The sequence below is a fragment of the Cyanistes caeruleus genome, chromosome 9, assembly GCF_971803275.1.
Source record: "Cyanistes caeruleus chromosome 9, bCyaCae1.hap1.1, whole genome shotgun sequence".
Taxonomy (NCBI): Eukaryota; Metazoa; Chordata; class Aves; order Passeriformes; family Paridae; genus Cyanistes; species Cyanistes caeruleus.
Window position 1 is genome coordinate 1,971,555 of NC_141709.1, and position 9,287 is coordinate 1,980,841.

General features: G+C 48.8%; 1 long non-coding RNA gene across 1 annotated transcript; it reads right to left on the reverse strand.

Moving 5' to 3' along the window:
• Positions 1-2,351: 2,351 nt before the first annotated feature.
• LOC147651435 (uncharacterized) lies at positions 2,352-5,797 on the reverse strand. The gene is made up of 3 exons (XR_015273942.1): positions 4,550-5,797; positions 4,216-4,458; positions 2,352-3,193 (listed from the first exon to the last, which is right to left on the reverse strand). It is a non-coding gene; the product is annotated as an uncharacterized LOC147651435 (long non-coding RNA).
• Positions 5,798-9,287: the final 3,490 nt, after the last annotated feature.

Below are 9,287 nucleotides of genomic sequence, written 5' to 3' on the forward strand. Positions count from 1 at the left end.
CTGAAGGCCGGGCCTGACGTGGTGCACGCCGGGAGAGGATACTCAGGGAGCCTTCAGAGAGACAAGCAGCCTTGCCAGATGTCTCCCATAAAGCTGCAAGTACTTTATTTTAATAATAAGCCTTAATGTATTCATTAAAGGCTCCCAGTGACCTGGGATGAATTTCCCCACTATTGTAAAGGGCTGTGGGAATCTGGAAACCGCTGCATTACAGTTAATAACTTTAATTTTACAAGGCCCAAAATAGACAACTGAAAAAATACACAGACTCACTGTTTCCAATTAAGAAGGGATTTCTTCTAATTCCTCTGCCACCGGCGCTCTTGTTTAGCAAACAACATCTACAGATATTCAACCATAGATGGGGGAAAAGCAAACTGAACTGAGGGAGTCGCCTTTTGCATCTCCATTACACCGAGGAAGGAGCCAGGAGCCTTCCTCCTCACTGGGTTATCAGAGCATGGAAGAGGCACAGCCTGGTCAGCAACAACAAACCCACCCTGGGGCAGCCAGAGATAAAACTTTCACGCCTCCTTCTTAAGCCTCAAGCAGCTTTGATCCAAGGGAGATGATTTCCAATCCATCTTCTCGCCTAGCTAAGATAGTTAAAAAGGTTTGGAGGGACCAAACCACTCCAGGGGCTGGGTGAGCATCCTTCTAGTATTTGGGGTGACTGGATCTCCACCTTTAAGGTCAGGAAGGAATATTTCCCTCCCCTCAATCAGCTTGGCAGAGATTGCCATGGATTTATTTTGCCTCTTTCTTTCTCTGTCAAATCAATGGTTTCCCAAGGGAAAAAAAAAAAATTAAAATATGGGAACCAAAACAAAAACAATCCAACCTGATGCATATATTATTTTAAAAATTTCTGGGAATCTAATATTTAACAATCCAAATCTTTTGATTTCCAGTTTGGTTCTTTTGGGTTTTTCAGTTAAAGCTGGTGCTTTTTTTTTTTTTTTTTTAGAGGCCTGACATTTTATGTAGAAGCATCCATTTTGTAGCAAGTCAAGCTTTCTTGGGTAGAAAAAGGAATTTCAAAGGCTAACACATCAATCTGGCTGTGTTGGCAACCAACACCTGCCTCCTCTTGCACCTCCAGATCCTCCTTCCACTTGAGGCAGGGACACACATTTACTCCCCTTACCATCACCCCAGCATCAACCTGTGCTAATAATCACCTCTCCTCCTTAAGAACAGGTCCATGTTTCAAAGCAGATCCCAAAATCTTCCTCTGCAGACTTAGCCTGACACAGGGAAGCGCATTGCTTCAAAACCCAACGGTGATCTCAGCTCCTGCAGATCCCAAAACTCTCCCTGGGTCACCCAACCAACACAGCAAGATTTGGGATATCCTGCAAGAAGCAGGGACTTGGTCCTGATGATCCTCATGGGAACCTTCCAACAGAGGGAATTCTGTGATTCCCTGCAGCAACCCACCCTCGAGACCCTCCCTTCACCACTCTTTGCACTGGAGCAGCTTGACTTTTCCAGCCAAAAATGAAAGTGATAAAGGAAAATGATAAAGGAAATTTTTCCAGATAAAGGAAAATGCTTTTCATATGCCTGGCCTCGATTTCCCCATAAATAAGGCCGAGATGGAAATTGGGGAAGGGGGTTGTCAGAGCAGTTGGGTCAACCATCAGAGCCACAGTGAGAACACTGAGCCCTGGTCCAGGAAAGCATCTCTAATTAGGAAAGCCAGCAGGCACATCCCTACTCTCTACTGAGAGCCAGGCAGTTTAAGGATATCTAAATGCCTAAAGGGACAGATAAGACCTAAATACAAACTGGAAGGTATTTAGGCAAACTGTTTTTAATGGAAATTAGGAGCTTAACTTTTGTGGGCAGGGTCTTGAATTTCACACGTGCCTTAAAAAAATACCAAACAAAAACATTCCTAGTGGCTTTCCTGAAGAGATTCACACACAGGTTGGGTATCAGTGCTTGTAAGCCTTCGTGTTACCCCAGAAAACCCAACCTCTAGCCTGGTTGTGGTGTCTCCACTCTAGACATCAGCAAAAACCTCCAAAAGACATGGAAAAACCAAACTGCTGTGCCTCACCTACAGCACCAACAGATCCACAGGCAGCACAGACCTTCCCCAGCTCTCCGAGCACGTATTTCCTACTCCTGCCTTTCTCACATCAATACCCTGACTAGGGCTGCTTGAAAAATTTCCATCCAAACAGATCATAGCAGGCCATTTTTTAGTCAAAAGCAGATTTATATTTAAAAAAAAAATAAATACAGAAAATATTTTTGTGGAAATTTGCCTGACTTGTCTGAAATGTAAAAAAAAAAAAAAAACCAAACCAAAGCTTTGGTCTCAAAAAATCTTGGTTTTAAACATAAAAATGCAATTTACATGTCTTTTGAGCAAAAATTTAACTTCCAGAGAGAATAAATTCTCTTGCTGTCATTAAAAATGTTCCTGGTGTGATGGGTGCAGTCAGATTTTCAGAAAACCCTACCTCCAGGGATTGTTAAGGAAATTGGTCGTTGTGCAAAAGGGAAGGAACTGGTTAGAGCCTGGCAAAGGAGCAGAGCAGAGATAAATGCTTTGTTTCCAGCCTGATGTTTTGTTCACAGCCAGGCATCCCACAGGTCTGCTGCAAGATTTTGGAGTTTATTTAGCATATTTAGGCTTTATTTAGTACATTTAGCAGTGATCTGGGTGCAAAACAAGGTGAGCCCATGAGCCCATGGGGGCTTGGGATGCCATCACCCCAAGGTGGTCCTGTCAGGGGACACAGCTCCAACCCTTCCCCTGGCTCCCAGGAGTGGTTTGTGCATCTCCTGATGCCTTGAGAGGCCACCCAGAACAGGGGCTAGACAGGGTTAAAGGAGAAAAGTGGATATTTATTAAAAGGCCTTCAAAGGATGTACCTTGGGCACTGCAAGAGCCTGGCCAAGGCTACACCCAGGATGGAGGTTATGAGTTTTCACACTTTGATCAGTTTTGGTCCATTTCCATATTGGGGTTCATTGTCCCATTCGAGCTGCAGGTGATGCAGTCCCATCCTCCCAGACTGCTCTCCTCAATTCGCTGCTGGTTGTGCTTTTTGGGGCTGGAGCTGCAGCGGTGTCCTTGGTTGTGGGGCTGGAAAAGGATTGTTGTGTGTGCCTGAGCTGTGAGGAGAACTGGCTGACACTTCATATGGAGTTCAGAGTTACCAATGCACTACAGAACCTGGGAAATACAAAAGCCAGAACTTCAGGCATCACACACCCAGTGGAGATGCCCAACCTGGCCCTTGGGGTGTTTGGCTGTGGCTCCATCACTCCGTGGTGCTGAGATGCCTTTGGCACAAACTTTAAGGCAGTGGGGAGACATCCCCCCTTCTCCAGACACAACCCTGCCATTCCAAGCCCATTTGGGGGGGTTCAGCCCTCTCACCCAGCGTGGGATCAGGGGATCCACACGCCGTGGAGGCTCCAGGCAGAGCCACCAGCACCCATCTGGGCTACAAGTGAACATGAACTCTCCCTCCCCATCTGGAGCCCATGTACAGCAAGTGGCAAGATTTATATTGTGCTGAAGCATTCCACAGTTTTGAGCACAGAAATGATTGAACTCCAGATGTTAACAAGATGCAGGACCCTTTTTTTATTATTAAAAACGTGATTTCTTGTTTTGCTCATGACAAAACCCATCAGATTAACTTATTAGGAGCGGAACTGCCATCAGGCCGGTGGAAGCAAAGGCGGCTCCGGCTGCCTGAGAGCTCCCTGGAGCCCAGGAGAAGAGCAGGGATCCTTTGGATCAGAGCTCTGTGCAGCCACTCCTGCACTGGACCAAGAGCAGGACACAGGTGATGTTGCTCCACTGCAACTGCAGGGGCATGAGTGTCCCCGTGCCTCAGTTTCCCCGTTCCTTAGGGAGAATGTTGGTCAGAGCTGGAAGGGAAGGCTCTGAGCAAACACACAGCCTGCAGTTTCATCCAAATCAAATCTCCTTGCTGAGGCAGCAGAGCCTTTGCTAACAAGCACCACAGCCCAGGCCAGGAATGGAAACCTGCTCACACTCCTCAGGCTCCTCTGTCCACCCCCAGGAAGGGCAAGGGAGACCCAGGATGTGGGGCTGGCACAACTCAGCAGGCAGCTCTCACACCCCAGTTCCCCTCAGGGAGAGGGGAATATGCATACAATATACATACAGCACCTCACAGCACCACAAACCCCCCTTCAGAAAGGAAACAAATTCCCAAATACCTCTGCAAGTCCCGAATCCTCTCTGTGGTGAAGTTTTGGATATCCACCAGCAGTGCCAACATCTGTATCCCAGAGCACGGGCTGGGGCCTGGCTGGAGCTGTCACATCTTTGCTGCTTTATCACAGGAACTTTATCACAAGCCCATAACACACACATCTTTGCACCCTGAGATCAAACAGGTACGGGATGGCAGCGCAGCCTGCTGTCCCAGCACGGCCCCCAGCAGCTTGTGCTGCTCCCTGCTGTGAAGACAAAACATGTTGAGGCTTCACCAGGGAGAAGATCCACATATGTTCACCCTGACGTTCAGCCAGACCAGCTCAGGAAACTCACCAGCACAAAGGCAGCCTCTCCTGCTAATCCCCTTGGAGGCACAGCATCCTTTGGGGTCTACACGTTTCCACTTCCCCATAGCACGTGGCAGCTCTGGGGACAGTCACTTCTGTCTGCTCAGGGGCACAAAAACATTTCTAGGGAGTCCTAGTGTCCAGGCTGAGCTGGGGACATGTCAGGGTGATGTTTCTCTGCACACAGCACAAACAACCTCCCGCTCAGCACGACCTAGAAAAGGCACTGCCCTGTCCCTCTCCCACACATTTCCCTCCTGACCCGCTGCAGGGGGACACAGCAGGCACCAAGCACTCACCTGCAAGCAGGAGGATGCTGCTGCCTTCTTGGGACAGCCTTCCCCAGACACCTGCTTTGAGGTCAGGAGCAGCCTGGTGTGCTGGAGCCCTCCACCAGCATCTCAGGAGCAAACCCACCAGCCCAGCACAAGGAGCCACCTTCCTCCACAGTCAGGGCTCCAGAAAAGCTGCTGCAGATCACAGCAGTGTTTATTCACTCAAAGGGGCCTCTTAAACAGAGCTGAGAGCTTTGTCACTCTGCCTGACCTTGTTTTGTTCCTGCATGCTTTGAAGGGAGATTCTTCCAACCCAAACCTCTCCCTGCTAAGTGTGCAACCTGCCTCCATCAGCATTTCCTTCACCTCTTCCTCACAGCCTCCTGTTTAATGCCACAGCAGCCCCAGGCTGAGCCACACTTCCTCTTGAATTGCCCCTAAATTGGGATTTTTCATTCTGAGAACAAGAGAATCAGGTGGAAGGAAGAACTGTACTCTTCCACTTTTTCTGAGAAACATCCCATAAACCTTTAATCCTCTTGCCTTCCCCAAAATCATTCATCATCTGGGAGGAAAAAAAGTCTGAGTGCAAATGTAGTCAGGCAGTGCTGTGAGTGAGCACAGGACATTAGCACCACTCTTGGGCAGCAAGAGCTCTGGAAAAACCCATATTCACCATCTCACCTGAGCACAGCTGCTGGATTTGTCTGCAGTGGACAGGTCCTGCCACACCCTCATGCCCTGCCTGGCAAGGCTGAGTGGTCCAGTGAGCTCCCAGCTCTGCTGACACGAATAATTTCTCCCCCCCTGTTCTCTTGGCACGGTGTGTTCTGCTCAAACACACTTCAAAGAGGCAGCTCTGCAGCAAGAATGTTTCAAAAAATATAATATTTCCATCTGTTATTCCAATAGCTTATGCTGTGGGACTCTCCTCATGGATTATTTGCCTTTCTTTGCTCCTATTAGAGGTAAAAACAAATATTAAATCAGGGAGCCCTGGGGGCTGGCAGGCAGTGCCCAACAGGTCCTGCTCCCCTGCAGTTCTGCACCTCAATTCTTGTCCAGAGAGGAAGGTGCAGGCAGGGAAGCAGCTTTGCCTTCAAGGCAGTGAAGTCCCCTCGATCCACCAGCTTTATTTCTGCCTTGAGAGCAAACAGCACCTGCCTGTGCTCATGGGGATGCCCCAGACTTGCAGAGCAGCCCAGGGTCCCTTCCCAGCCCCAGCAGCACCCAGGGATTGAAATCACAAGCAGAAGAAGGCACAGGATCCTGGGCATTGGGTGCTGAGCTCCCCCCAGCAGCCTGTCCTCCCTGGGGACATCCCCAGCATCACTCTCTGCTCACCCCCTCCTGCTCCTCGCAAACAACCTCTGCCTTACTGCCTGGTGACTCCAGTCTGCTGGAAAAGGGAACAACAGAGCTGTCTGCAGGACTCACTTTGCTGGGAAAGCAGAGCAGAAGCACAACAAGCACAGCTTGACTGAGCTCTGACTTGGCAGCACCAGCAGGCACAAAAGAAGCTGTGGTTTTAATGCATCTTGGGGACACCTGAGGGGTAGCAGGAGCTGGATGCTCCTTCCCTGGGCTGCAGTAGGGACAATTTAAGGCCACTGAAGTGCTGGACCTTTCCCCCTTTGTGGTTTGTTTGCTCTGAGAAGGTTTCTTAAGCCACGTGAAGCAGCAAGGGCTGCTCCATTTCCCCCTCCCTGCTCTGAGCTGCCTCTCCATGCAGCCCTTTCCCCTCTGGGTGACCAAGGACACTCAAAGCCAGTTGTTCTGGCCACCTGAAGAAGCCAAACCCACAGGAAAGCTGTGCCTGAGCCCAGCAAAGCCTCACCCCTCCACACCACTTGTGGACAAGGTGCCCTGTTGGATGCTTGTCTCAGTCACCTGCTCCATCCCACGAGCAGAAAAACCACGGGAAAAAGCAGCTTTCCCAAATTTCCCGGCAGAGCAGCCCCAGCCATGGCTGGCCCACCACAGGTCCCTGGTGAGCAGCTTCAGCACAGTGTTCAGGAGATTTCCTCAAGATCCATCTTTCCCCCTCAGAGAGTCACTAAGGGAGGAAGTTTCTCAAAACAGAGATCCAGGCCTCACAGCAGCACCACCAAGAGCCGAGTCCCCTCCTCATTTCCCGTCCTGTGGCCCAAGGTTTCACACTGCTGAGACAGCAAAGGGTTCCCAGCCCTTTCACAGAGCTGCAGGGATGAGAACTTCCACTTGTGAGCCACAGCCAGAACAAAATGAGTCTTTATTTTTATCTGGCCCATTATAAGTCACTGTTTAGTGCTCCCAGGTGTCCTGTATCACCAAAGGCACATTCCTTGATAAGCAGCCACCAGAGACTGCACTGTGCCATCCTGCAGGCTAATAGAGCAGAAGGGATCCTGAGACCAGCTCCAACCCCCAGATCTCATCTCCCTCCAAGGCCTCCTGGGCCCAGGAAAGGGTCGTGCCCCATCTCTCCACACACACCCAAGTGAGAAGCACGGCTTTATTTTCCCCCCAAACTCCACAGTCCAAAGGGGAACCCAATCTACTCAGCTGGAAATAGAGCTTTTATTGCATCCTGAGTCATTTAGAACTCCTTTCTATAAAACCAATATTCCTCCCCCTGCTTTCCCGATTTAACAAGCTCCCAAGTGTCTGCTCTCCTGACACCAAACCTTCCCAGCTTCCCTGTCCTCCCTCCCCACCAGATCCAAGGGCAAGCAGGATCTCATCCAAGCAGTCCAGAGAAGGTGACACACGGACCCCACTCCCAAACATTTCACATCAAGGATGATTCCAGCCTTAAAACATTCCCCTGGTGATGGCAGAATGAGGTCACCACGCTGGGTGGCAATGTCCCCTCTGTCCATGACACCTCTCTCTGTGCCCTGGCAGTACAAAACTGTCTTGAGAACTTCAAGCTCTTGAGACAGGGTCTTCAGACTTGGGCAAACCAGAAAAAAAAACCCCAAACCACACAATAAAAGTTGAGTTCAGAGTCTGTGAAAGGTGTGTTGGCCATTGGGGGTTTCCTGTTTGTCAAGGTAAGGGGGAATGAAGGCACTGAGCAGGACTGGAAACCTGGAGAACCCAGTTATTATTTTTAAATGAAAGCTCAGGTTTTGCAGCACATGAAATCCATCATGCCTTTAGCCACATAAATGCATCAAGGGGTCTGGATACTTGAAGTCCCTTTTCTCAGTTCAGTAATAGAGAAAAGTATTGCACAGTGGCACACATAGGGAGCCTGCAATTCCAAATGGCTCTCATTCAATAATTTTGTCAGCATTTGTGTAATAGTCATCACTAACAGTTAATATAACTCACAGTAAATACCAGATTGATGTTTAACAGTGTTAAGATGGAACCTATAAAACATATGCTTGTGTAATTATACTGATAAGTTTCCAATCAACAGCAACAAAAAAATCTGTCCACAGATCCTTACACAGAATCAAAAAGATCCCAGGAGTCAAAAGGAAGATTTGCAGCAGTCTTTAGGAGCAGAACACAGGCTCAGAAGGGAAGATGGGCACTGTCTGCAGGTCAGGAGCAATAGGATTCTGTCTCCATCCTGCTGGACCATCCTGTGCCAGCCTCTCAAATCCTCTCACCTGTGTGAGCAAATATCCCAGATATTCCCTTCATTCTGAAAGCTGACACATACAGGGGATCCAGATGGATTTCCATGGGGCTGGGAAATTTCCCAATATAAGGATGGAGAAGGCTGCTTTATGTGTTTCACCCAATATAGTATTTAAATAAAATCACTGGAAATGCCCCAGCAGGACCATTTGCAAATATTTTCCTCAAGGAATTTTTTTGTTTTTTGCTATATTTTAAAGAATAGGCTTTACTCTCAGAAGGGCCAGCTGCCTTCCTGGCAAGATCTGTGGTTCCCTCACTTCAGCCTCACTGACCTGCACCAGCTGCACCCAGAGAGCAGCAGATCCCAGGCTGTCCCATCCTGGGGCAAAGAGGGAAGAGCAAACACCAAAGGCATCCTGCAGGGTCACTGCACAGCATCTTCACTGCTTCCCAAATAAATTCTGACCCTCCAAGCATGGCAGATTTGCACAAAGCAGCCACTAAAGCAATGGCACAGAAACCAGCCAGCACTTCCAGTCCAATATCCAGCTACACACTGGCATCATCTGCAAGTGATTAGAAAATATAAACACTCACAATGAAACTTGGGTTCCTATACTTAGCAAGACTTTAATGGGCTTTTCTTCAGCCAGAAAAAAACCCTATTAGAGTGATAAATTAATAGCCTTTTTTCCCTAAACCAGCGTGAAACTTTACAATGGAAAAACGACAAAAGGAGAAACATGCCCCTTTTTGGCAACCCTGGCAGGGAAGAGGAGGGGATGAGGAAGCAAGAAGCAGCCCAGCAAGCAGAGTGTCTTTTCCCCAGTGTTCCCTCAGCTGTGGGTCCTCAGCCCGTGTCACCCATGG